Source organism: Mandrillus leucophaeus, unplaced genomic scaffold, assembly GCF_000951045.1.
Source record: "Mandrillus leucophaeus isolate KB7577 unplaced genomic scaffold, Mleu.le_1.0 Scaffold14, whole genome shotgun sequence".
NCBI lineage: Eukaryota > Metazoa > Chordata > Mammalia > Primates > Cercopithecidae > Mandrillus > Mandrillus leucophaeus.
Genome location: NW_012101365.1, coordinates 3,970,780 through 3,998,419, shown reverse-complemented (window position 1 = coordinate 3,998,419; position 27,640 = coordinate 3,970,780). Strand labels below are relative to the sequence as shown.

Below are 27,640 nucleotides of genomic sequence, written 5' to 3'. Positions count from 1 at the left end.
AGAGTCACGCATGCACAGCCCGTTGGTTTGCTCTTCATCATTCCCAGCCATGGGGAAATTATAGAGAGACATTGCATTCTTTACAAAAACATCTCCCCCTGCCTCCCAACAAAAGAACAGAAAAGGAAGAAGAACGTAGAAAAAGAGGAGGACTAGGCATAGGGTCTGCTGGAGTCAGGGAGGCTTTGCCCTTGTCCTGGCCCTGCCGTTCTCCAGCTGTGTGGCCTTGGGTTAATTGCCTGGCCCCTGGGGCCTCAGTTTATCCATTCATAAAAGAGGGGACGGGGTACAGGTATACACTAGCAGTACAGGTGTGCAGTGCTCAGCCACGTGCCTGATGCTCCTGAACCCTCAGGAAAGGATTGTGGGTGGAAGAGCGTCGGAAACCTGCAGTGGGTGGATTTCCAGTCACATGGTCACCATTTATTGAGTGTAGCCTAGATCCTGCCACAGGTATGGCACCAAGGGGATGCAGACTTGAGCCAGGATTGCATTGATTGTTGTCTGTAAGGGCAGACAGGCTAACTGACAAGGCAGGTAGTGGTCATGCTCAGGAGAAACAGAGGCAGAGTTTGAAGGGAGCCCAGAGAGGGGAGACACTGGCTGCTTTAGGGGCTGGGAAGGCTTCCTGGAGAGGGTGTTGCTGCTGGGCCTCAAAGAAGGAGTGAGAAAGAAAGTAGAGGGGAAGGGGCATCCCAGGCAGGTGCAGATCTTTGTCTTGGAGGATTATGGGCGATGAACACTGATAGTGCCTGACGTTTATTGAGCTCTCAGTCTGTGCCTGCCCTTGTTCTCAGTGCTTTGCAATATGAAGTAGTTTAATCCTCCAAACCAACCCTGCAAGGCAGGTATTATTCCATTTTGCAGAGGAGAACCGAGCCACAGAGAAGGGAAGTAATTTGTCAGGGCTTACCCAGCATGTGGGACTCAGTCTGGAAACCCTGAGAGTCAGGCTCTGGAGATCAGGCACATGCCTAGCCTGCCTTGCCTGACAGGAACCCAGGTCTGGTTGTTGGTGATACTCATTAACTAGTGGTTTGGGAGAGTTGGTGAGTCCCTTCCACCTCAGTTTCCTTATCTGTAAAGTGAGTATAACCCATGTCCGTGAAAGGATGAGGTTCTTGGATGGAGCTGGCATAAGAGATGTGCTCAGAGAATGCCTCATGTTGTGGGAGGCTCTTTCCTTGGCTCCTTTACCAGGTGTGGTTGCAGGGTAGAAAGGTGTTCGATCTTAAGGCAGCCACTCTCCCACCCCTGCCCGACCATCTTCTTTTTTGAGGCCAGGAGCCTGTCAGCTTTGGCAGGATTAGATAAAATGTGGGCATAGTGCCCAGTGCAGCACCGGCACATGCACAGCCCCTGTACGCAGTTGTCATTTTTATTATTGCGTCTTCTTTCTCGATATTGGTGATTGTTACCGATGGTCGTCTCATCAGTCCTATGGGTGATTTTAGCCTCACTTTAGAAGAGGTGTAGCTTGGGAGTGGAGAGTGCATCCAGAGGCACCATCATTGCAGACACATTGAAACACCAAATTGGGTGTATCTCTCTCCCATTCCTGCGCCCATGTCACAGCACAGGAAGGCCCCAGCAGGCTCTCCCTGTGTGTTGGCAAACAAGGCTTAAAGTCGCCCAAGCCTTCCCCAGAGCCAGCCTTCTGAAGCAAGCTACCATGTAAGGTGTGACATGTTCACACACACGTGGCATCCACACACGCTTTCTCCCACTTGGGCGCTTGAGCACATGGTGGTGTCTCTACTCAGTCCGCAATGGAGTGTTCCTTGGTGCTGGAGTTAATGCGCTGTAAACCTAATCTTGACTCTGAGCAACTCAGTCTTGTAAGAACATGCAGCTCCTATCTGAGAATATGGTGTTTGCCCGCAGGGCGACCTGATACGGCTATGAAAATAATGCGGTGGAACAAGTGTCTGTAGCTTTGGGGTGCTTGGAGACCCTTCTTGTGGCCCTTCAGCATACCCGCCTTGGGTGGTTTTCTGGCAGCAGTCTTGTTGCTCCTCTCCCTTCCAGCCACCCCTGGAAAGGGGGTTGGCCCTGTCTTTTCAATCACTGAGTCCTGGGGCAGTACAGCATTTGGGTCTCTGGACCATGTGTGCTTACGGCACAGTGCTAAGAAGACACTGGGATCCCTTGATCCTATATGACGGGGGAACCGTTCCCAAGTCTAAAATTGAGCTGAGCCATGCTAAGGGCTGCCACCACTCACAACCACCACACTCATGCTCATTCTTTGTTGATTTGGAAGCCTCTTCAGGATCGTGTAGTGCCTGAGGGCCACTCTTGCGGAGAAGAACTGTAATCCCTTAAATATAATAATCCCCATGCACCGGACACTTTGTAGAACAATCTCCTGTATGTGAGCTCATCGGCACCCTCTAGCAGTCCTGGGGCAGTGACAGACAAGCCTTATTACCCCATTTTGTTGATAAAAAGGCAGGTGGCTTTAGTGACTTTCTAAAGTCACGTGTCCAGTATATGATGAAGCTAAGAGTAAAAATCCAATCTGAAGGTTAGTGATGGTGCACAGGACAGATGGTAAATGCTTGGCACATACTCCGGCATTCCTCCCTTGTTCATGTCAGACGTTGCAAGTTGATCACAGTAACTCTTTTTCTGCCAACCGCATTCAGAATTATTTTCAGAACACAGCCTTCTAGTCAGCCATTATCAATCGAATAGCATCGCCATGCAGGATGAGTTTGTTGTCATCGGAGTCACAGATCAGGCTGGAAGTTGGCCAGTGATGTTGTTTGGGTTTCCTGGTTGTTTGGATTTCCAGATAAGTGAAAGTTGGATGCAGACAGTAAATGAATTCCATTTGGAAGCCCTGTACCTGCTTGATACCCAGCTACCAGCTTCCAGGAAGGTCCGGGAGGATCTTAGGGAGGTGCATGGTGATTGACTAAAGAAGGGTTGCTTGCATTGGAGTGCCAGGTGGTGACCCTGAAGCGGATAGAGGGTGGGACAAGCTAATTGCGGAGACATGATGGAACCCTCCCAGTTGAAGGAAGCTTAGAGGAGGAAAGCTTCTCTTCCAGGCATCTTGAGTTCTACTCCACATTTTGATTTCTCTTGGGATGTTCCAAGGATGGTTTTTAATATCACACAAACCCTCATGGGATATGGGGTTCCCGAGAGAGGCGACAGGGTGAAAAAAATAATGGAGCAGTGTTGTGCCCAGGATACCGTTGAGGGTACTAATCTTGGGAATCTCATCTCAGCCAAAGGGACAGGGTCATGTTCTCTGACTGGTTGGTGAGTCTGAGTGTCTGATTCTGTTCTGAGCATCTTCGTGCACCAGATTTGAGGTGGAGGTTGAGTTTGAAGTTCTCATTCAAGTTGAACCTTGAATTTTGCATCTGCCCTTGTACAGCCAGACCACAAGAACAGACGACTGCAGGACTTCTTCACCTCCAGTCTTTCCTCCACGTGGAGACACAGAAACCGTCTGCCACGGTCACCTAACTAGTGATTCTCTTTTTTTTGATCACATAACTCTTCAAACATTAGCTGATTTCTTGCTGTCAGCCTCCACGTGGATATTCTTGACCTTGGTTTTCAAGATGCCTTTTTATCCATCCACCTAGCTGCGCAGTCCCTCTCATCTCTCCCAGCAATGGTCACCCTAGCTCCCTGCCTTCCTGCACAGGCAGGCCTCTCAGTTTGCCACCCCCCGCCGCGCTCCCCCAATCCCGTGGAGCCTCTGCGGGAATAAGTTCAGCTCAAACCCTCGCCTTTCCTAGGGAGCCTGACTTGGGCCCCCCTACTCGAGAGGACTTTTTCCCATGTGAAATGCAGATTTAAAGAAAGTCAACGGTTGCAGTTAGGAAGGACCACACAGGACATAGGTTTCAGTGGTTTCTGACTGACTTTTTTTCATTTTAGCAGAAAGAGTTTTTCTTTAAATGAAGTCTTACATGGAAGTGCAAATAATAAAACAAAAACGGAGCCATCTACTTATTTTAGGGGGTGCTGCGAATTCTGCCCACTGGGTTTCCCACCTTTACACCTCCTCTCATGCCCCCAAGGGTTTTACCTTTGAAGAGAGCACAGATCTAGGTACCTCTGATTTAGTCAGCTCCCAGTTGGAGAAGTTGTGCGTAGAATAGAGAGATGACTTGGCTGAAGATACCCCTAGTAAGTGAGAGTCATGGGGGCCCCCAGGCCTCCCTGCCACATCCAGGGTGCTTTTTAGTCTATCAGCTTTCCCAGCTTTTCAGTGAGATGTTCAGGCACGTTTCAATGAAGGGTCTATAGCCAGCTCTTTGTGGGGAGTGAGAAGAGTGAAGCAGCTTCTTTAATGTAGGGCTTCTCAGAGTTTGTAGTGTACTAATGTGCATTGCAGATCTCAGAAATGGATGGGATAGATTTTTAAAAAAGACAGTGATTCTCACACCGGTTTATTGCAAGACCTTATCTGGTTAAAGAATCCTAAAATGGTTTCAGAAATGCTTCAGGCAGGGAGGTAACGGGTTGTGAGTTCGTTTCTGATTTTTTTTTTTCTAAATGTGGGGAATTGTAGGTCCAGTTGGCAATCCATGAACAAGTCCCTTCTCCCTGGCTGCAGCATAGTGTCTCTGTCCTGGAAAGCCCCTGTTTTTCTTCATTAAGCATCTATTTTGCTGTTAGGTGAAGGGCTCCCATGGGTCCCTCCATGTCATTAAGGTTCTCTTTTTTTTTTTTTTTTTTTTTTGAGATGGAGTCCTGCTCTCTTGCCCAGGCTAGAGTGCAGTGGCATTATCTCAGCTCACTGAAGCCTCTGCCTCCCGGGTTCAAGTGATTCTCCTGCCTCAGCCTCCTGAGTAGCTGTGATTACAGGTGTGCACCACCACAGCTAACTTTTGTATTTTTAGTAGAGACAGGATTTCACCATGTTGGCCAGGCTGGTCTCGAACTCCTGACTTCAAGTGTTCCACCCACCTTGGCCTCCCAAAGTGTTGGGATTATAGACATGAGCCACTGTGCCCAGCCTAGGTTTTCTTTCTTTTTTAATGGTCACGTGTTATGCTTCTTGGATGTGGCATAATTCACCAGTTCCTTACTATTGCTTGTTTCTAGTTTTCCAGTTAAGAATTCTTTTGCATTAAGATTATTTTCAGCTTTCTCATAATGTGAACAGTACTGTGATGAACATCCTCAGGGCTAAATGTTTGTGCACATAAATGTGATGGTATTCTTAAATGTAAAGTTGTTGGTGCACAGAGCACACTTTAGAAACAAAAGTCCATCAGAATTGCCAGCACATTGCTTAAGAGTGATTTGAGTTTTACTTCCTAGAAGTGTTGATCCTAGCAAAGGTGGGAACCTGCCACAGAGGCAGCCTTTGGCTCAAGTAACCAGTCTCTGGGACATCAGAGAAGGACCTCATGTAGTTTACTGTGCTACCTTATCTGGCTAGTCTGGCACCAGAGTGCTGGGACTCTGCCCCTCATCCCTTCTTCACTCACTCTTCCGATGCTCTGCTTGAGCTGTGGGCCCTGTGGGGACTTAATACATATTAATTGACTTAGATTCAGATGTTTTTCCCTGTGTAAGAGCTTAGTAGTGGAGACCCATTTGTCTGAATGCTTTTTACGTTCCTGAAACCTTGCGTGAGAGGCACAGATTGGACTACAGAGACAATGGGGCATCAGGGACCTTGTTCGCAAGAAGGTTTCTGTCTCTGCTTTTATTGCCTGGATCATGCCTGACTCCAAAACGACGGCTGGTATTCTCAGAAGGCGAGTATCAGGGCGAGGGTTTATGGGCAAGAGCGATTGGTGGCATTCTCCCCTGCACCTATCTTTTGCCCAAGTAGATCATTTTGGAGAAGAACTGGCTTATGGATGTAGACTAGGATTAACCCTTAAAAACCAGCTCAGACTCTAGCAGCAAAGGGAAGAGGCAGCCCTACTTCTGGCCTCTGATATGCATAGCACTGTATCAGGTCTTTGCATGCTACTTCAGGTGATCCCCATGAGAATCCGCAGGGTAAATAATAGCACAATTCCCTTTCCAGTACAAGGGATTCGGAGGTTCTGAGAGGCTTAGTGCCATGAACAGTGTCACTCAGTTGTAAACGGGAGAGGCAACTACTGAGACTGGAAGCCAGGTTTGTCTGAATCCAAAGCCAGTTCTTACCAAGCTTTCAGTCCAGGAAAATTGAACACTTCTCAAGTTTTATTAGAATTCAATCAGAATGAATTCAAGGTCTTTTGTAGGACGTAAGTTTAATATGATTCTTTATAGTAAGCTATTTATTTTTAATTATACAAGTAATACCTAAGTACTTCTTTTGGTAAAAATTGCTAAAATATAGAAGTGTACAAAATAAGAAATGAAGCGAAGCTCCCTGCCCCTCACTGTCTTCCTCTGCATCCTGGTACCAGGTATAACCAGTTAGAGGATGTCCTAGACCCTTTTCTGTGCATTCACATGAATTGATACCTGTCTTGATTCAACCCCGAAAGCCATTTCAGTTCTGAATGAAGGCCCCTAGTTTACTTTCAGCAAACCAGAATTAAATAGCAGCATACTAGTCTGTAATTTTGGGTAAGTTGCTTATCCAGGAGAGATCAAGCATCACATTCCTCATCTGTACACTTGGGGTGATAGTCCTAGAGTATCTTAGGGCTGTTGAGAGATAACTATGTAATGGCCCAGTATATGGTGCAAATATATTGTACCAGGTACTAAGGGAAAGGACTGGGGCCTCCGCCTCCATGCTGCAGGAATGGGTATAGTTAGTACTCTGCCTTCAGAGTCGTGTGGGCAACAATGATATAAATAGGCATGAGTAAAGATAAGCTATAAATGCCATCAGAGGGGTGTTAGCAGCAGTTGGAGCTCTAGGCTCCGGTGGGGAGCGGCTAACCCACAGAGGGCATTATGGAAGACTTTCTGGAAAAAGTACCCTTCGAGGAGGGGTGGGGACCTTCACGATACTAATTCAGCCCTGACGTTGTGCCACGCAGTGTTCTAAGTGGACTAATTTAGCCCGTATCAGTAACTCTGTGAGGTCAGAACTGCGATTCGTTTCCCAAATGAGGAAACAGAGGCAGAGAGAGGTTAAGTAACCTGCCCAAGGTGATACAGCTAGTAAATGGCTGAGACAGGATTTGAGCATAGGCAAACTCGTTCTAGAGTCAGGGCTCTTAACAGTTAGGTTGTGCAGCCCACCAGATTTCAAGGAAAGACTGGGCCAGAGAAGCACAGGAAACCAGTGTGAGCAAAGTGCAGGGTGTGCAGAAGCTGTCGGCAGATCCAGGGAGAAGGCAGGCTTTCCAGGTGAGGGGCTGTGGCTGTTCATGATGGAGCTGGGTAGGGTGATTGTGGCAGACAAGGGAGTACCTAGGATCACCGATATCTGACGGTTGGGCCCCGCCCACCCAGTTCTGTGACTTGAGTGGGAGGGCATTTGCCCTCCCACACGTCGTGCCAGCTCCTAACCTGCTGAGGCCACTCAGTAGCTCATAGGTGGCTCCTTGCTTTTCTGCGCCCCAATTGTTGCCTTTCACTTAGGCTCTCAAATAGTAGAGTATTAGTATCGATGTTTTGGTTACTGCAGTTTTGAAATTAATTTAAGAAAGTCTTAACACTGACACTTCTTAACCACTAGCCTCCCAACACACACACACACGCACACACCTTTCTTCAGGGAACCTGGTTATTGACACGATAGAGCACGTCCTCACCCTGTTGTACCTGTGGCTGCCAAGCGCCTTTCGACATTGTGTGTGATGCCCTCGCACTTTGATTGCTTCACTGCATGGCACAATGGAGCCTCTGTCAATATGCCAGCTAATTAATTTTAACTTTGGGATGTTGCTTCATCTCCATGCACCATTCACGTTGTCTGGTGTTTTCCTGGTGCGGGTGCAAAGAAAGCTCTTCGGCGCCTTTGTCTTCTTGCCGACCCTCCTCCTCAGCCCCTTTCCCTCCCTCCTGCCCCTCTGTGCAGGCCTGGGGCCTCTCAGCCTGCATTTCCCTCTCAGCCTGCATTTCCCTCTCAGCCTGCATTTCCCTCTCAGCCTGATTTTCCACAGCTGTTTTGGGGGAAGTGCTGGCCATTCCTTTTGGGAGAGGTCTTAATTATTGGAATGTTAAAATGTAGCACAAACCCCGCTAATTTGGACTCCTCACGGGCAGAGTTGTGTGAGAAGCAGAAAAGGTGACATTGCAGGCAATGGGGAGAGAAAGACTGTTTGGGTTCGGTACTGCCAAGTTCACCATCATTGCTGAGAGGAGGAGTGGCCATAGTCTGGGCAGGGAGAGGCGAGATTGATCATTAGCACACGTGCTTTTGGGTGTGTGGAAGGGGTATTTGGAAAGGGCTGAAGATAGGTTGCCCTTGGGATATTAGTTTGCTTAGACCATCCCATGTGCTCTTCTTCCCCTCCCCATTTTTCACATTTCTCATGTTAAGCTTGAGCCAAGCATTAATGTTTATTTGTGGAATTTGATATTCTATTTATATTTTCCCCTACTGCTGGTGTTTTGTTTTGAGAAGCCTCACCCCTTCCTCTTTGTTAAACAGAGTGCTAGGTTGGGAGGCAGGTGGGACCTCAGTCCTTCTAGCAGATTGACTCTAGCAGGTCATCTCCCCTTCTGTGGGTCTCAGTAAACATTTGTAAAGTGGAAGTGCTGAACTAGCTGTCCTTATTCTTTGGAACCTGTCTATTACAGCAGCCTTTGTGATGGAATGTACTTGACACTAGAGTAGGGTTCGGCCAACTTTTTCTATAAAGGACCAGAGAGTAAATATTTTAGGCTTTGTGGGTTGTGCGGTCTCTCTTGCAAGCACTCAGCTCTGCCATTGTAGCATAGAAATCAGCCATAGACAGAACAGAAATGAATGGGTGTGGTTGTGTGCCAATAAAACTTTATTTACAAATACAGATGGTGGGCCAGATGTGGCCCTTGGGCCTTACTAGTTTGCCAACCTACACTCTAGAGTGTTCTCTTTGGCTGCCATAATGTTTTCTCATACATCAGGCTAGTCTGTAAGGAAGAAGTTCTTATTTGAATAAGGGACCAACAGCTGAACCCTCCTGAGGCCTGGTCTTGCCATGAATCTGGTCTGCCCCCTTTGTTTCCCCTCTGGTTGCTGGGGAGGTGGCCTGTCCAGGCCTCTCTAGGGACCCAGGTGTGCCTAGCTCTATGCAAATCACCCTGTTCCTGAAGAGTTGTAAGATTTGGTAAATCCTATTTTAAGTCCGATTAAGGAAAGTCTCTACCACAAAACAATATACCTTTCCCTATACATTTCCTCTGCAGTATACCTTTATAGTGGAAGGAAAAAAAATCAAACATTGGTTGCTTTTTAAAATTTGGGTTTTTTTTTGTTTTTGTTTGTGGGGACCTTTTATTTTTACATTAAAAAAATGGTGGTGCAGAGGGTGATTTCAAGGATAATAGTGTTGTTCTCCCTCCCATATAACTTATTTTTCGGTCTGTTTTTTTTTTTTTTTTTTTTTTTTTTTGAGACGGAGTCTCGCTCTGTCGCCCAGGCTGGAGTGCAGTGGTGCGATCTCGGCTCACTGCAAGCTCCGCCTCCTGGGTTCACGCCATTCTCCTGCCTCAGCCTCCCGAGTAGCTGGGACTACAGGCGCCCACCACCACGCCTGGCTAATTTTTTTGTATTTTTTAGTGGAGACGAGATTTCACCGTGTTAGCCAGAATGGTCTCGATCTCCTGACTTCGTGATCTGCCCGCCTTGGCCTCCCAAAGTGCTGGGATTACAGGCGTGAGCCACTGTGCCGGCCTCAGTCTGTTTCTTTGAGGGCCAGAGAAGATTGTGGTTGGTGTGAGAGTAAGGGGCATAGAGTGTAAATGAAGGGCAAATTTGGCTACTTGTCTAATTTGTAATTGTCTGTTTTGGCATCAGATTGCTGATTTGGTAGCACAGTTAGCTGTCATAATTTTGAATTGTGCTAAACACTTTTGAATTGTGCTAAGTACTTTTTCTCCAGGTGAAGAAATACTCATGATTCACACCATTGCTGAGAACTGTGTGGGTCTTTCCTTTTGAGATGGCTGGTAGGGAGAGGGCACTCTTGTCCCTATTTCCCAGATTGGTGAAACAAGGCACTGTGCGGTTAGGAGGTTTGCAGTTCTGGATTGAAAAGTTCACGTGGCTGTGACAAGCAGTGTCTTATCGTATTCCCTTGGAAACTGAGATGCGACTCAGCAAACAGTATCCAGCTGTTCAGGGGCTGTGCTAGAGTGGGCTTCCTAATGCCTGGTGCCTTTCATCCCAGGAATGACCTCTAGACAGCATTGTATCCACACTGGTGGAGGCTGGCAGGACTGCACCCTCTTTCGAAGACTCCCAGTGTAAATATGGAATCTTAGTAAGATAACAGAGTCTTACTGAGTATCCCCCCTGCCCTGCCCCCCATGAGACAGTTGATCTCCCAGGCCTCCATCCAGTCAGATTGCTACTCCTGGGCAGCACACAGCTCTTCTGAATGCCTGTCCTTGCTGTTATCTGGGAGAGAAAACGAGGGGTAAAACAACAACAACAGCAGCCCACCACTGAAAGCAGAACTAATCCCCAGGGCAGTCTGGCATGTGGCTCAGATGCTCAGACAAATGTTTAGACAGCTTAAGAAGGTAAACTAGAACTTACATGAATAAAACCATCTGCCTGGTCTGTGAAAAAGGTTAGATTTGGGGCCTGCCATTTTCTGATCTTTCAAGGCCAGGAGCTTATAGGGTGGGGGATATACCACTGAGTGTTCCTTCCTGGTCTAATATCTTGCGCCTATGTAGGGGCTGCCCGGAGGAGCCCAGGTCGGGTAGACGCTTCCGCCTTCTGGGTCCTCACTCACCAAGTAGACTGTCTGTGACCTGGGTACCTCCGATCCCATTTGTTCACTAAGCAAGTCTTTCCACAAAGCAACCCTTGGGGGCCCTCCACTCTTTGCCAGGCCCTTTGTTTGGGAAGAGAAGATGGTTTGTGGAGAGAGACCCTGGGGACTGCTCTGTCTCAAAGGATGCTGGCTGATGCCACATATTGGGCATGTGGAGATTTGCTCTTAATTGAGCAGCTTGCTTGCTGCCAGGATGGTCCACTGTTGGCAGGGTCACTGAGCTTGCTCTTGGGAGCTCTGGGTCTAGCGTGAGGAGATGAATGAGTAGTGAGAAAAGGGAGAGATCTTTCTTGCTGAGATATTTGTGTGGGTGTGTTTATTCGTGGTCTCCTACGCTTGTCCTTACCATGGTGGTAAAGATGGGCATGAAGATAATTAAGATGGCAGGCTGGGAATGAAAAGATATAAATTCTGAATTTTGCCTTAAGCCACCCGAGAAATCTTTGCCAGGTCTTCAACACCTCTCCTTCCTGAGCTTTTAAAATTATGCCTCCAGTCTCTTTCTGGGAGAGCTTTCTGTGGTTGCACCCTCTTTCAGTGAGGAAGGGAGAACTGAACCCATGGTGTGAAGGGAGGATGACAACGCCTCCCAGTCAGGGACAGTTAAAAATTAGGGCTTTTGCCATTAAATGAGAATCCACATTGACCAGTAGTATCATCGTGGTGGTGGGGAGGCTGAGTGGATCTGGCATGTCTAGAAAGGCCACTTGTCTTGATTTTGGTTGTCACATCTGTCTGCTACTTGTAGATGCTCTGTTGATAGACACCACTGATGGTGGCTTTGCTTGTTCAGTTCGCTGCCGGGCTTTGGGGAGCGCAAGGGGATATCCACACTCTGCGAGAACAGGTTCGGCACCTCGTCTCTGAGGCCCCGTGCTCAGGACCAGAGTTATCCAAGAGGCTCTTTGTGAATTCCGTTCAGCCTGGGAGGGCCTTGCTCTATTGGGGGCAGTGTTTCTCTGCTTATCCCACACTCAGCGGGAGCACGTGTGGGGTTCATCTGCAGCTTCCAAAGGCCTCTTTTCTTTTTAGGGTTGTTCGGTTTTCCAAATGTTTCCCCATTTCTGCTTTAAACCTCTATCTGTTCAATTTCCTGAGAAGGGAGCAAAAAACTCTAGATGAATTAGGTTTTATGAAAATTTACCTCTTTATAGTTAGAACAGGCCAGGTTACAGGATGTGAATTTTCATAAAATGTTATCGTGTGAACTGGTCTTGATTATCCTTTGTTCTGAATTAGCATCTCCCTTCTAGGGTAGAAGTATGGTAAGGTTTAGAGCTGGAAATGAAGTAGGTCCCTCTGTGAGTGATTGTGGAGGCTCACTCTCTGTGCAAACTGCTTTTACTGCATTATCTTAGTTAGTTCTTTTTTTTGAGACAGGGTCTTATTTTGCTTCCCAGGTTGGAATGCAGTGGTACAATCATAGCTCACTGCAGCCTTAATCTCCTGGGCTCAAGCAGTCCTCCCACCTCAGCCTCCCATGTAGCTGGGACTACAGGCATGCACCCCCTGCCACATCTGGCAGATTTTTTTTTTTTTTTTTTGAAGTAGAGACACAGTCTTACTATATTATCCAGGCTGGTCTCAAACTCCTGGCCTCAAGTGGTCCTCCTGCCTCAGCCTTCCAAAATGTTGGGATTACAGGAGTGAGCCACTGTGTCTGGCCACATGTATTATCTTATAATCCAGGCTATGACCTGGGGCATGGTCCCCCATTTTGCAGACGAGGAAATTGAGGCTCGAGGAGGTTCAGTGACTTCCCCAAGTTCATGTATCCTAAGCAGAGCTGTTACCTAAACATTTTGGGCTTTAAATTTGGGTTCTTTTTTTTATGGCACCACACTGCCTCCTAGCTTCTTCTTCGGTGGAAACACTTGGGGGGACCCATGCAGGCTTTCTCTGATCAAAGCCATTCCCAGGCCAGTTTACCTGGGTCACAGGCTTTCAGATACATTACAGCTGGCTGGGGACCCCTGAGCCCCTTCCAGCACTGTTACTCTGTAGTTAAGAAAAGATGTTCTAGAGAGTGAAGTGATTGCCAAGATTGGACAGTGAATTTGTCTGCTAATTCTTTTTAGGTGTTGAGTTCCTATTGTGTGCCAGTATTAGAACACATGATAGAGCAATGAACAAACACAAACATTCTGACATTCGGGGAGCTCAAATGGACGTTTCCACATTTCCGTGTTCTAACTTTCCTCTTCCCCCCTAAGCTTCTAGAGAGCTCTTTTATCCCTCTGTGGACTCAGGGAATGCAGAGTAATTTTGGTATAATTTTTTTTGGGTTGAAGTCAAGGAGATAGGTGAATCAGCAGAAGAAAAGAAGTTACGTAATTGATGCCAAAACCGAGAGAAAAGACACTTGGTTGGCTTATTTGTTTTTAATATGTATTCTTTTTATAAGTATTTCTTTGAGCACAGGGTATATGCCAGGTACTGTTCTAGGTCCTAAAAATTTTGCGAGTGAACAAGACTCTGAAGGTGTTGGCAGTTGATCCACACACCCGGTAGTGGTGGGAGGTCATGGTTTGACTCCTTAGTGATCATCAACCTGTGATCTGAACATTTCTTCAAGGTAGGTGAGTGTTAACTGGTCACAGCGGTCCCCATTTATCCTCAGCCTGTCAGGCCATTGTTGTTGCTGTGGGGTACCAAGATGGCAGCACACCCTCCTGAAATGATGAATGCCGACCCGCTCCATTTCTGCTCTCCAAAACGTATTTTCTGATTCTTTGCTCCACAGAAGTGCCCTAAACATTTGAGTTTTTACATAACAGCTTTTCTTACTTATCCAGCATTTCTGTCACCACCTGCAGCTTTTGCCACAAAAACACAGTGACCTCTACAGCCGGGAAGAAGGGTGGGTGGAGTCTGGCCAAGGATGCCAGGGAAACCTTATGTTTATAAAAAGCTCTCTGTAGGTCAGTGAGGGCATGCAAAACCTTTCCATGTCCTCTGTAGGAATCCTAGGTGCTTTTTTAAAGGAAAGACTGTTTTAAAGCATGAAGGGCTTTGAGTTATTTTCCCATTAGTATTTTATCAGTCAATAACCTCTAAAATCCCTTGTGACTATGAGAGTCTCCCTGGCCCTGGTTCCTTCTGCGCCTCTGCTTTACCTTCAGTGACAGGGAACTCACTACCAGACAGGGTAGCCCATTTCTGTTTCAGACAGAACAGCTCTAATCTGTGTCCTAGGTATTACCATCACCAACTGGAAAGACTTCTTCCTATGATAGCTTTTTTTTTTTTTTTTTTTGAGGGGAGGGTAATTATAGCAACTCATATATGTCTCTGTTCTTCCCATAAAACTCTCCCCACCTCCACCAGTGGGTTTACGTTTAAAATAGCCTCTGTTCAGTTTTGGAAGGCATCTCCCTGGCTTCTGGCTTGCCAATGTTCTTCTGATAATGTGACTTCCACAACTGACCTCCAACCCCCACTTTTTGGCCTGGCCCCTTTGAAGCGCCTGGAGTTGGCAGAGGGAGAAGTGTGGCGGGTAGAAGACGCTCTTGAGTCAGGAGCTGGCGGTGATCCGCTTTGCTCTGTGGTAGGTATTAACTACGTTCCCAGGCCTGTTTCCTGCTCCCAAATGCCAACATCCCTGCCTCTTAAGTGAGGTTTAGCTTAATCCCCAACCTTACCTAAATGTTATTTCTTTGATTATTCAGAGCTGTGGGCAGAATTTCCCTGTGTCGTCGAGAGCGTAGGTGGGGACACACTGCTGGGATGCCCTCCCCACTTGGAATCCTCTGTCTTGCATCCATCGTTCCCACAGCCCCATGCAGCTAGGATGGTACTGGTCTCCCAGTGTTGTTCGTTAGGATGTCTTCAGAGGTCAGACTGGGCATCTGCCTCACTTTACCAGCAGGGGATACTGAGGCCCAGGGGACGGAGATTATCCCATCTCCCTTTCTCCAGTCAAGCAGCTGGAAGCCCTGGAGCAAGGTGTGAGCTGCAGCCCTGGATAAATGGTCTATAGTTTAGCAGTTGTGGAGTTGCTCCCGAAGCTTCCAGTTGGTCAGCCAGTCAACCAGCACTGGGATTTGCACAGAAGCCCTGAGACTCTGCCCTTGCCCTCCTGGCCTCCTGAGCTGGGTAGGTTGGCTCAGCCTCAGGGAAACACCTGAAAAGCCCCCAAGAGTCCACCGTATCTAAATAAATACTGAGGGTCTGTTGCACACAAGGCAGAAATGGAGCCCTGTCAGAGTGTGGCATTGAGTTGCCAGTTAAGAGGTACTCCTTGAGGTCAGGCAGGCGTGTTAGTCTTCATTTTGTATGTGCAGCGCCTGGCACGTAGTAAGTGCCCAATGAAAATAAGCTTGGTGGCAGCCTGCCCATCTGGTGGGTTAAAATGGAAAAAGCTCGTTCCTTTTTAGCTCGAAAATGTTCTCAGAGCTCCTGTCCTGTCCCAGATGCTGCAGAGGGCTATTGAGGTGCTGTCTCAGCCCTGCCCACGAGTGGATTAAGGAAGGAGACCCTTCTGTAAGAGCACTGCACCCTCATGCCTGGACGGTATGGTGTAGGTGTGGAAGTGCTGGTTGCCCATCTGCCTTCACTTTGGAGAGTCCACCCTTGAGGGGTCCTCTGGAACCTGATGACTGCTCTGCATGTGAAAAGACTGGGAGGCAGGTGAACATGCTAGCAAAAATCATCCCTGCTCCCTGGGTGCCAGGCCATTTGTGGTGTGTCTTATTACTTGGCAAAGAAGACATTAGGACTTTATTTAATAGTTTGTCAGAGACAAGGTCTTGCTATGTTAACCAGGCTGACCTGGAACTCCTGGGCTCAAGTGATCCTCTGGCTTCAGCCTCCTGAGTAGCTGGGACTACAGGTGTGCACCACTGTGCCCAGCTTAGGACATTAGGGCTTTAATTCACTGGGCTGGATTTCACCCCATGGGTCCCCTCTGGATGGGGGAGAAGTGGAGGTGGCGGGACTGGCTGGGGAGCAGGAGGATGTGGTGGCAAGGATGTGCAGGGTTGAATTTTCTCTCTTTTCTCCACAAATAGTGCTAGCACCCTTATGGTACACCCTACCCCCAGCCCCCAAACAACTTACTGAAGCACTGCCCACCCCTACATTGACCTTCCTTCCACCTGCCGTCTGCCTGACTTTGTAAGTGAGCCCCTAGCTTTTTGTCAGGAGTAGGGGTGTGGATCTGTGTGTAGCACAGTGGCCTCATTTGTCGAGTGCCCACCCTGGGCCACTGTGTTAGGCACTCACGATTGCTGCAAAGCCTTTAATTAGAGTCCTAGGTTGCCTTTCTCACTGCCTTCCGCACTGCCTTCTTCCTTTTCTCCCTTCCCCTCCTACCCCCTTTAGCCTTCTGTCTCCTCTCACTGGGGACTCAGTCCTCTCTTCCTGTTTTCCCTCCCTCCCTTCCTAGGGGCCTTTTCTTGATTCTCTGGGGAAACCAGACAGGCCTCTGCTACACCAGTGGGCCCCATTCCCTCCACGCAGAAGATGTGGAGTGAGGTGAGGGGGCTCTACCCCCAGTGGTGAGACTGTGCCAGGCCTTTCTCTGCGTCTGTGTGATTTTATGAAGTCTGTCCTGTCAAAACCAAGAGGCTGAGGAAAGTCCCTGCATTTATTCTTTGAAGACCTCTCTGAACGCTGGTTGCTGAGCACAAAGCAGGTGGAGTGGGTGGAGGAAGACTTTCTGAAATGGAGAGAAGGCGAGTGGACGCCCGATGACTTGCAGATGTGGGTAGAATGCTGGAGGGAGAAGCGTCTCCCGGGGCACCAGTGCTTGGCCCCCTTTGGTTGTCGGCCCCCTTTGCACCTCCCTTTGCAACTCCCAAGCTCTGTGTTTGGGGTGGGAGCGGCTGCAAGGCGGTGGGGGGCTTGTTTGGCAGCCGGCGCCCATCAGACAACTGGAAAGTGCCAGTGCCTGCGTGGCCATCTGTCCCCGCCGCCTAGCTCCCGGCCGCCTTCTGCTTCCCACAGAAGGGCCCGCGCTGTTCTGCAGCACAAGGGCACGGGGCCTGGCCGGGAGGGGCAGGCACATTTCCATTTTGCTGCTGTTTATTCCCATCTCCTTTGCAGCTCCTGCACTTGGGAGTTGCCAGGTGCGTGAAAAGTTTGCTGCGCCGTGGCCCATCAGGTTGTTTGGTGGGGCGCCGGAGGGAAGGAAAGGTGGATGTGTGTGGCGTTTCCTTTGCACCACGTCTGTTTGTTCAACTGTGGACTTTCACCCCTCCCCCGAGCCGCTGGTTTTCTTTTTTCTTGCTTTAATTTGTAAAAACGCAGCCAGAGCAAGCCAACTCCCTGGGATTTGGGCTCATCTGCACGCCACCCTCTCTGAGCTAGTTAAAGGGTTAAAAATTATGGGGAAGTTCAGCCGGCACTTGCAAGATATGGTTGCCGTAGCAACAGGCCTTCTAATCTGGTAGGTGACCTGAGAGACTGGAGAAGATGTAGGGGTTGGTTTGGCATTTCATTATTTCATGAGGCTGCCTCTCCAGCTGGTTTCTCTGCTGAGCTTAAAGCTTGCTGTTCCTGCCACTAGAATTACTGGCACATTCCAAAACAACAGTGTTGATGGCACGAGCACTGCGTTAATGGGGTCTGGCCAGGCAGGGTGGGCGGAGGAGAGGGAGCTGGGTTCCAGGAGCCCTCACGTGGGACTGTGTCCCCCCCCCACAAAGCGGGAGGTGTGGATAGAGGGATGTGTGCAGGGGTTTGCCCTCCTGCGTACAGTAGCCGCCTTCTTGAGACACCACCTCACATAAAGAGGGACTGGCGTTTTAGGAGGGCTTTTAGATAACTCCTTCAGTTTTCCAAGAAGCCTGCTTAAATTTGGGAGGCAGGGGAGCTGTTTGAATTTGGGGGAGAGGCTGGGCGTAGTGGCTCACAGCTGTAATCCCAGCACTTTGGGAGGCCGAGGCGGGTGGATCACTTGAGGTCAGGAGCTCCAGACCAGCCTGGCCAACATGGTGAAACCCCGTTTCTACTAAAAATACAAAAATTAGTCATGCATGGTGGCACGCGCCTGTACTCCCAGCTACTCGGGAAGTTGAGGCGGGAGAATCGCTTGAACCAGAAGGCAGAGGTTGCAGGGAGCCAAGATTGTGCCACTGTACTCCAGCCTGGGCAAGAGAGTGAGACCCTGTCTCAAAAAATAAATCAGTAAAATAAATTTGGGGAAGATCTCCATTGTAATGTCTGTGGTTGGTACCCTCCTCTTGTTTTTATCTCCAGATAGATATTGTCCAGAAATTCGGCTTAGTTGAGCACAGTAACCTCATGTCTGCTGTGTGCCCGGCACAGAGAGGAACAGGACAGAGAGTGCCTGGTCTCATTCATTCTCTCATCAGACGTTTGTTGGACGCCGCATGTGGCAGGCACTGCAGAGAAGGGGCAGGTCACACCGTTGTCCTGGCCTGAGAGCCTCCCATTGTGTAAGGGACCTTCAAAGCAAGAGCAGGAGAGGGGGAGGAAGCAACCCAGCCTCACCCTCCCCTTCCTTTTAGAGGGACCTTGTGTCGAGGGCAGCAAGCAGTCTTCTGGCCTTGGAAAGGCATGAGGCATTCATGGTTTTTCATTCACCTTTCTCTTTTCTACCCCTTTGCTCTTGGATATAATTACTGGGAAATCCACAGGCTGGGTAGATGGCATGTACAAATGATGTGTTCTGAAGTCCACTCCTCCCTAAGGCACCGTGTCTTAACACAGAGTTGTGTGTTACATTAGGTCCAGGTTCACAGGGATCTCCGATTGGTTGGCGTCCTGGGTTTCTTGTTTTTCTGAATTTCTTTCCCTTGGAGAGGTTAGTGTTCCTGGGATTTGTGAGGGGGAGGGTGGGTTGGGCTGGAGAGGAGCTTAGGGTACTTACTAGGACTTCATATGGCTTACTCCCCCTCCCCATCTCGATTGTAAGCTCCTGGAGGAGAGATCTGTGTGTTAGAGGCCCAGCAGATCTTTGTGAAAGTTCCTTGCTCCCATGTTAGATGTGAACGCCGAGGACCACACGACAAGAGTGGTAGCGTGTACCCTCCTGGGACTCTGGGATCTGGCAGGCCACCTCCCCACTTCACCCACTGCCTTGTGTCTCTCCTGTAGTTCTCGGGTTTGCTGTTCAGTGGGGTGACCCTCACAACCATTGAGGGTCCCAGCGTTGGCTTACGTTTTGTGGGCTTGGGTGGAAAGACTTGCCTCACTGTACCGTGTCATCGCTGGGCTGTCCACCTGCCCTACATGTGGCAGGTGCCTGGGAAAGGTCGACCTGGCATGTGATTTTGATGGGTAGGAGTTTGAGGGGCTGGGAGGTGCACTGATGCTGCAGGAAGCGGAGCAGACATGCAGCCTTGTAAGGCTGTAGAGTCTGTAGACAGTAGTATGCACTGGCTCCAGGCTTTAAGGTCAGGTTGAGGATAGTGAAATGGGAGTCCCATCTTTTGTTGGGCATCCTGATCCAGCATTGGGATGTAGGAGTGCTCTTGCAGAGCTGGGGGAGTGGTCAGCCGCTGACAGCCCTGAATCTGGGTCCAGTTCAGTTTCCGGTCCCTGTATGATTTGGGGGAGTCAGTCCCCCCTGTGCAGCAGTCTCCTCATCTGTAGAATGAAGGTGCTGACCTGATCATCTACAGTCCCTCTCAATCCCTCAGCCCGTGTCTGGATGGAAATGGAAAGAGAGGTCTCAGCAGAGTCTGTGCATTGCTGGGCCTCAGACTGGTTTCTTGGTATGGAAGGTGGCTTTAGGGTTTATCTGGCTTGTGTGAATTTTGCCCCATTCAGTATGGTTTCACAGGGTTTGCTGAATGCCACTCCCTTTGCCCTGGGCTGCAGCATGGGTAGGATGGGGCAGGCCAGCCCTCGAGAGCAGCCTCTGACCCTGCAGCCTCTGACCTTTGACTTCCATGGAGCCTGCGAGAAGGTGGCCAGAATTGGGATCTGACAATGCACCTGGGTCACCTGGATACTTGAAAATACTCCCATTCCCCTTCTGGGAGAAATCTTGACTTGGTAGGGCCAGCATAGAGGGTGTACAGGGTGTTTCAGAGTGGACACATCTCAGAGGAGCAAAGGGAAAAACGTTTAAGGTTGAAACCTCTGGGGATGGCCTGGCCACATGTGTGTAAGTCACAGGGCAGGAGCGGGGCTGTTGAGCTGAAGATTTTCTGGAATCTCTAGGATCTGAAAGCAGAGGTGACCTTCCAGTTTACCCTTTCAACTTGGATTTTGGCCCACAGTTTTCCCCTCACAGTGGGCCTGATTTCCACGGAAAGAATGGGTCTGCCCTATTCCAATTAGAGTGTCAGGGCCTTGTTAGATGCAAAATAAAACAAACTTGTGTATCCAGCTCTAAAACTGGCTAGGGCCCTCTGAGAGCTGTCCTCCCTGTGGCACGGGTGTGTGGGGACCTGTCCATGGAGCGCCTGCAGCTGGGGCCCCCATGCAGGTGAGGAAACCAAGGGCCATGCAGGGGATGGGGTGAGGGTCTGAGGACACGGCGCTGTCCAGCCGGGGCCGCCTCCCCGCTTTACCCACTGCCTCCTGTCTCTCTTGCAGTTCTCGGGTTTGCGGTTCAGAATCCATTGAGGGGCCCAGTGTCAGCTTACATTTTGTGGGACTGGGTGGCTTTTGTGCTCTGTTGTGAGGGATCTGGCTTGAGCCCCATGGATTGTGTTGAGGTTCCTCTGTCATTAGTCATCCTGTTTTAGAGTGGGAAAAACATGACAGTTTACTCTCAGATTGAAGTTTCCGAGCAGTTGATTGAGATGGGAGTTCTCAGGTTTTGTGTTGTCTGCGTGTTTCTGTTAGTGGTGATGGCAATGAGCACAGTCAATCGTGCTAGATGCTCATGTGGTCAAACGGTGAGGCGCAGCTTCCTTCCGCTGCACATCCTACAAGGTGAGACTCATGAGATGACGGCCAGCCCACCCTCCGCTTGCCTTGTTGCATTAACATTACTACAGTAAGACCCCAGGTGGATGACTTTCTCTTCTGGAGGCTGGGAGGTGAGGGCAGGGGAGGAAGGAGTTTGGAGCTGAGATGAAGCCTCATAGGAAGTGGCGTGACCCAGTGGGGACGGTTTCTGACAGAAGGTTCCCGAGGGGTGTTTTTTTGGAGAAGTCACTTGAAGAAGCCACCTTACCGATCAGTCAAGAAATTTGGATCCATTTTGCCTCTCTGGAGATTGCCACTTAGTAGGATAACAAGGTAATTCCCTGCTAGGTGAAGTAGGACTTGAATCAGTTTACTTCAAGCTTCCTAAGGCACCTTGTGCTGCTTCCGAAGTTTTAGGCTTTTGATCCTTTTATGTACCCTGAGCCCTGTCTAGCCCAAGGCTGTTCAGACTGAAGGGACTGTTTTGTTGTTGTTGTTGTTGTTGTTGTTGTTGTTTGTTTTGTAGAGACAGGGTCTCACTATGTTGCCCAGTTAGGTCTTAAACTCCTGGCTTCAAGGGATCCTCCTGCCTCGACCTCCCAAGTAGCTGGGACTACAGGCGTGCGCCACCAGGCCTGGCCAAGATTGGGGGTCTTCGTGTATTTCGCCTTCCATGCTGTGGGAGCTTGTTGGTTTGCTGGAGTTCACACTGCTGTTTAGCTCACCAGGAGCTCCTTCTGGAGAATAAACATACAGATGTTTGGGTGGGTGGATGGATAGATAGGCAGTACGCTGAGCTGGGCTAGATCGAGTCAGGAGTCCTTCCCAAATGGCATTGGGGATGTTTCTACAGCTGGTGTACAGGCAGCAAGCTGGTCCCAAAACAGGGGCTCCCATAAGGGCCCAGCGAGTTCACTCCGTGGGAGTGTCTGCTGGAGGTTCATCCCTGCTAGCTTGGCCTGTTAAGGAACCCTGTCTTAGGTGACTATCCCAAATGCCAGAGGAATATGAAAAGATGAAGGAAGATTGTTGTTAAAGTTTCATTTGTATTTAGATTTTTATAACATTACTCTTGAGATCTGTGACTTTTAGCCTTTGTGGCCTCAGCAATTCATAAGTGACTGGAGTCATTTATAACCTTCCTGAGCATAACTTGAATTTTGGCCCAGGAGGCGGGGGTGGGGGGGTCCATGAGTCACTGATCTGGTGGGTCAGCCTTTCCAGCACCCCTGGCTCTTCAGGCTCCGCCTTTCCGGCACCCCCGGCTCTTCACGCTTCGCCTTTCCGGCACCCCTGGCTCTTCAGGCTCCGCTTGTTTCATACATAATCTAATTTCATCCTTCCGGTAACCTTGGGTATCAGGTATAATTGCTGCCATTCTATACCTGAGAGAACCGAAGAAGTTATGTGTTCTATACATGCTCATTTTGAAAAGTAGGAGGAAGGAGGAAAAGAAAGTCACCCACCACCAGGACTAACTTTGTGCTAACTTTTCAAGTGTTTCTTTTCAGTCTGTTTTCCTACTTTTACTTAACTGTTTTCACATCATCTTCTTCTGGTCAGAAAATTCTCCTTATAAAAAATAGCATTTAAGGCTGGGCACGATGGCTCATGCCTGTAATTTGGGAGCACTTTGGGAGGCTGAGGTGGGCAGACTGTTTGAGCTAGGAGTTCAAGACCAGCTTGGGCAACATAGTGAGACCCCAGCTCTACAAAAAATACAAAAAGATTAGCTGGGCGTGGTGGCATGTGTCTGTAGTTTCACCTACTCGGGAGGCTGAGGTCGGAGGAATGCTGAGTCCAGGAGGTGGAGTCTATGATTGCACCACTGCACTCCAGCATTGGTGACAGAGTGAGACCCTGTCTCAAAAAAAACCCAAAAAAACAAAAACAAAAACAAAAACAAGCATTTAAGAAGGTGTGCGGGTTCTATTTCTGTGTCCAGACTCTTGAGTTTGTTTACATGTTGATATGATTTTTGGATGGTCATGGTGTGGGTTCTACTGCCTGTCCCTGGGCTGCTGCCGCCCCCAGGGCAAGAATGGTTTATTCAGCTCAGCTTCCCAGGCTGAGACATTCAGACCCAAGCAAGGCCTTTGTGTCTAAAGTAGTAGTTGATTGGAGTGCTAATGAATCAATTAGAAAATTACTTGCTGCCGAGCTCCTCAGCCAAACCCGGGTTGTGCACACGTCTTAGAAAACCATCCGAAGGCCATACGCGTATAAATCTCTCTTGGCTGTGGCCCTCGTAAATCGCACCACAGCCTTTCTTGGACCTGTTAATCACTTGAGAAAAACAGGACTACTTCTGCTTTGCAGAGCTGCCTTATGCTGGGCACAGTTTTCTAGCTTGTACCTCTTGCACGGATGAGAAAGGAGACTAGAGTTCCTAGAAACAGCGCTTGTTCCACACTTTCAAAAAGAAGCATTCAGGGGCTGCTCTTGTGTTTTGTCCCTACAGCAACCCCGTTGGGAGGCACTATTATTATTTTGCCCATTTTTATGCATGGCACAGTTGGGGCTCAGATCGTGTAAGCAACCTGTTCTCAAGTCACCACCTAAAAGGAAGCAGCCGTGGAGCCTTCAGCTTCCCAGATCCTCACACTGTCACTCTGTCGAGATGCCTTTTCACGTGGATGCCCCTACTTAATATATCTTGGTGGGTTTTCATAGTCCCAGGTTGGCGTGGCAGGTGAGGTACCGCCAGTAGACGTGGAAATGGTAGAGGCATTTCTGGTTAAATACCCAGGGTCGGGGTTTAGTGCGGTTTAATCTGGGGCAGAAGGGTTGGAATGACAGCCAACAGCAGAGGCTAAAGGGACCCCAGGTGAGAGATGTACCAGGGGCTCCAGATTGCCAGCAATTTGTGTTATTTATTCCAGGACACCCGCCAGGTATGGTTGAACCTAAAATGGAAATGAGGAGAGGAGAGGAAGGTTAAAAGATGAAATGGCTATGAATCCCAACTGAAGCGGGAGCCGTTTCTTGAAAAAGACGTCTGTAAAATAATGATTTGGATTTATTTTTTATTTTTTTTGGCCCATCCACACTGTTTCCTCATTGGGTACCCATCTCTTGTGACCCCCAGCCATCATTTCGTGAGTGAGACTAAGGGGGCATGCCTAAACCCTTCCCTGCTTCCTGGAAGAGCCAACATGCCTCTTCAAGGCTGAAGCCTGAGGGAGCTCTGTGTTGGTCTCCTCTTTGATTTTGGCTTCATTTGGGAGGAACCAGCAGCCTTTTGTTCCCAGGATGGGGGCCAAAGCTGCTTGTTGAGTAACTTCATAGTATGCTCTTCTGTCCCCAAGATGGTCAGTGTATCATGCTGTTTTGATATTTCTGCATCTAACCTTAAGGGCATTGGATGCCCGGCAGTTGTTTTGTTTACATAGAAACATTTGGGTGCCTACTGTGTGCCAGGCACTGTTGTAGGGGCTGGGAATGCCACAGGGAACAGCAGAGGAATATCCCTGCCTGCCTTGTGGAGCTGACATGCTGGTGGATGATACAGAGACCTGGTTGGGTCTCAAGCTCTGGGTTGGAAGTTGTGACCCTAGTGATTATAATCTCTCCTCCATAGTGGCTCTTTTTGATGTGCCCAACATTATGCTGGGCATTTTTTATTTGTTATCATGTTCCATCCTCAGAAGAGCTTTGTTCAGACAGGTAATTGTCATCCTGTCTTTGCACACGAAGCTGCTGAGAACACAGAATGGGTAGGTGCTCACCTGTTTCTTGTTGAATGGGTGAAGAGCAGCAGCTTGCTGGTTATTGAGTTGGGTTTCTAGCCTGCCTCTGGCTCTCAACAAGACACCAGCCTTCCTCTCCCAGGCCTCACTGGCCTAATTTTGTGACTTGCCTTGAGTGTCGGTGAGTGCCAGAGGAAGGAGAGGAGGTGAGATTTAGAGGCCGTTCACTTCCACAGTCCTGTGAACCCACTTCCAAGGTCCTGGCCTCGCTCTTCCAGGCACATTGGTGCCTCCATCTGAGCTGTGAGTGTGGTGGGGAAGTGAATGGGGTGCATCTGCCCCGCTGCCCCATGACCACAGACCCTAAGCTGGCACAGGTGAGGCAGCATGTGGAACCTTGCACTGCATCAGGCCGGAGTGCAGTGGCGTGATCTTGGCTCACCGCAACCTCTGTCTCCCAGGTTCAAGCAATTCTCCTGCCTCAGCCTCCTGAGTAGATTGGACTACAAGCACATGCTGCCACGCCCGGCCAATTTTTTCTTTTTGTGATAAAGTCTTGCTCTGTCACCCAGGCTGGAGTGCAATGGCATGATCTCGGCTCACTGCAGCCTCTGCCTCTTGGGTTCAAGCAGTTCTCCTGTCTCAGCTTCCTGAGTAGATGGGAGTACAGGGGGTAGATGTGCCACCATGCCTGGCTGATTTTTTTGTTTTTGTTTTTTGTATTTTTGTAGAGACAGGGTTTCACCATGTTGGCCAGGCTGGTCTTGAACTCCTGACCTCAAGTGATCCACCCACCTTGGCCTCCCAAAGTGCTGGGATTACAGGTGTGAGCCACCACGCTGGGCCTAATTTTTTGTATTTTGGTAGAGACGGGGTTTCACTGTATTGCCCAGGCTGGTCTCGAACTCCTGAGCTCAGGCAATCCATCCTGTCTGCCCCAGCCATCTCCTTGGCCTTCCAGTATTGAGTCGGCCCCAGCAAGTCCCAGGTATTGGAAATCCAAAACAAACAAAGCCCAAGCCCTGGATGGAAGTAGGCTCGTATTCTCATTGTGGGAGCTTGAAGTGCAGCAGCTGTGTGGGTAGCCAGTGCTCTGGGTGTCACCTGTTTGGCAGGCTGTGGGAGGCTGTCCCAGGCAGACCTCAGTTGTGTGAGGGAGAAAGAAGCATGTGACTGGCTGAGGGGCAAGGCAGGAGGGTGTCTACTTCCTGTTGTCGCTTGTGTGTCCTCTTGACCCACAGGCTCCTTTTTGAACCTTTTCCTTTTTCTCTCTTTCTGCTCACGCCCTGCTGATTTCCACCCGTCCTCACCCCGCCCCGCTCCCCATGCCTTCGGTTTCCCAATACCTTGTGGGTTACCTCAGACTTTCCTTGGCGGTTCTCAGTTGGCGGACTGAGGGACAGAGTCCGCCACCCAATAAAGATGATTTTGTGTCACTGTCTCCAGATGGATATGGGGACTCTGACCTCTCCGGATGGGGTTTGCGGAAGGTCAGGGTTGGTTGCACGGAGTCATATAACCCTCAAGTGGCAACAGTGCACAGAATGAGGAAAAGGATGGGTGACTGGGTGGCTGAGAGTGTTGACAGCCTTGGAGTGAATGAATTCCAGACCTGTTAGTTTTCTAGACGCAGTAACAAAGTACCACCAACTGGGTGGCTTCAAACAACAGAAACTTAGTCTCAACGTTCTGGAGGCTGAAAGTTCATGAGGAAGGTGCCCACAGGGCCATGCCCTCTGGAGGTTCTAGAGGAGCGTCTGCCCCATGCTTTTTTCTTACCTGCCAGTGTTGCTGCAATTGTTGGATTCCTTGACCCCCAGGACTCCAGTCTCTGCCTCTGCCATCACATGGCACCTGTACGTCTCATTTTATATTCCCCTCATTTTATATGGATACCAGTCATTGCAGCAGGACCCACCCTAATCCACTATCACCTCATTTTCGCTCGACGACACTTGGAAAAGGATGTAGAGTCGGCCTTCCACATCTGCAGGTTCAGTCAGCATTTGCAGATTCAGTGATCAAAAATATTCAGGGAAAACAAACCAACGAAAAGAATACAGGCCTGGTGTGGTGACTCATGCCTGTAATCCCAGCACTGTGGGAGACTAAGGTGGGAGGAATGTTTGAGGCTAGTAGTTCAAGACCAGCTTGGGCAATATAGCAAGACTCCACCTCTTTAAGAAAATAAAAAAAAAGAAGGACAAATTAAAAAACAGCCTAACAACTATTTACCTAGCATTTATATTGTATTAGATATTACAAGTAACCCAGAGATGATTTAAAGTATATGGGAGGGCTGGGCATGGTGGCTTACACCTATAACCCCAGTACTTTGGGAGGCCAAGGTGGGAGGGTTGCTTCAAGTCAGGAGTTCAAGACCAGCTTGGTTAACATAGTGAGACCCCATCTCTACAAAAAAATTAAATAAATTAGCTGGGCGTGGTGGTCTATGCCTGTAGTCCCAGCTACTTGGGAGGCTGAGGAAGGAGGATTGCTTGATCCCAGGTCCAAGGAGGTAGTGAGCTGTGATCATTCCACTGCACTCCAGCCTGGATGACAGAGTGCAGTGTCTGAAAAAAATTTAAAAATGTATGTGGGAGGATGTGCATGTACTCTACCATTTTATATAAAGGGCTCAAACATCTGAGGATTTTGGTATCCGTGAGGTGGGTTGGGGAATGAGGGCCTAGACCCAATCCCCAAAGGCTACCACAGGAGACTGTATTTCTATTTTTTTTTTTTAAACGGAATCTTGCTCTGTCCCCAGGCTGGAGTGCAGTGGTGTGATCTCGGCTCACTGCAAGCTCCACCTCCCGGATTCACGCCATTCTCCAACCTCAGCCTCCCGAGTAGCTGGGACTACAGGCGCCCACCACAACGCCCAGCTAATTTTTTTGGTATTTTTAGTAGAGATGGGGTTTCACCGTATTAGCCGGGATGATCTTGATCTCCTGAAGTTGTGATCTGCCCGCCTCAGCCTCCCAAAGTGCTGGGATTACAGGCGTGAGCCACCGCCCCTGGCCTGTATTTCTAAACAAGAGCCTATTCACAGGTACTGGGGGTAGGACTTGAGCATATCTTTTGGGGGTACACAATTCAACCCCCCAGCACAGAGTGACAGTGCCAGGCCGCAAATCAAAATCCACACTCCTGTTACAAGGGGCCTTAAAGATCTTAATCTATCCTGTAACTTTAGTCAGTACAGTAATCTTTTATTTATTTATTTTTTTTGGAGATGGAGTCTTGCTC

The 27,640-nt window shown here is 49.0% G+C and overlaps 1 protein-coding gene across 2 annotated transcripts in view; it reads left to right on the top strand.

Annotated features, from left to right (window-relative positions):
* The window catches only part of SSBP3 (single stranded DNA binding protein 3), a 200,671-nt gene that overhangs the window by 48,823 nt on the left and 124,208 nt on the right, over positions 1–27,640 (top strand). The window contains exon 1 of one of the 2 annotated variants that reach the window (XM_011973821.1): positions 16,526–16,939. The exons of the other annotated variant lie outside the window; for it this stretch is intronic. The gene's annotated coding sequence lies outside the window, so the exon portion shown is untranslated. Of the gene's footprint in view, positions 1–16,525; positions 16,940–27,640 lie in introns of those variants that run through there. 2 annotated transcript variants of the gene reach the window in all.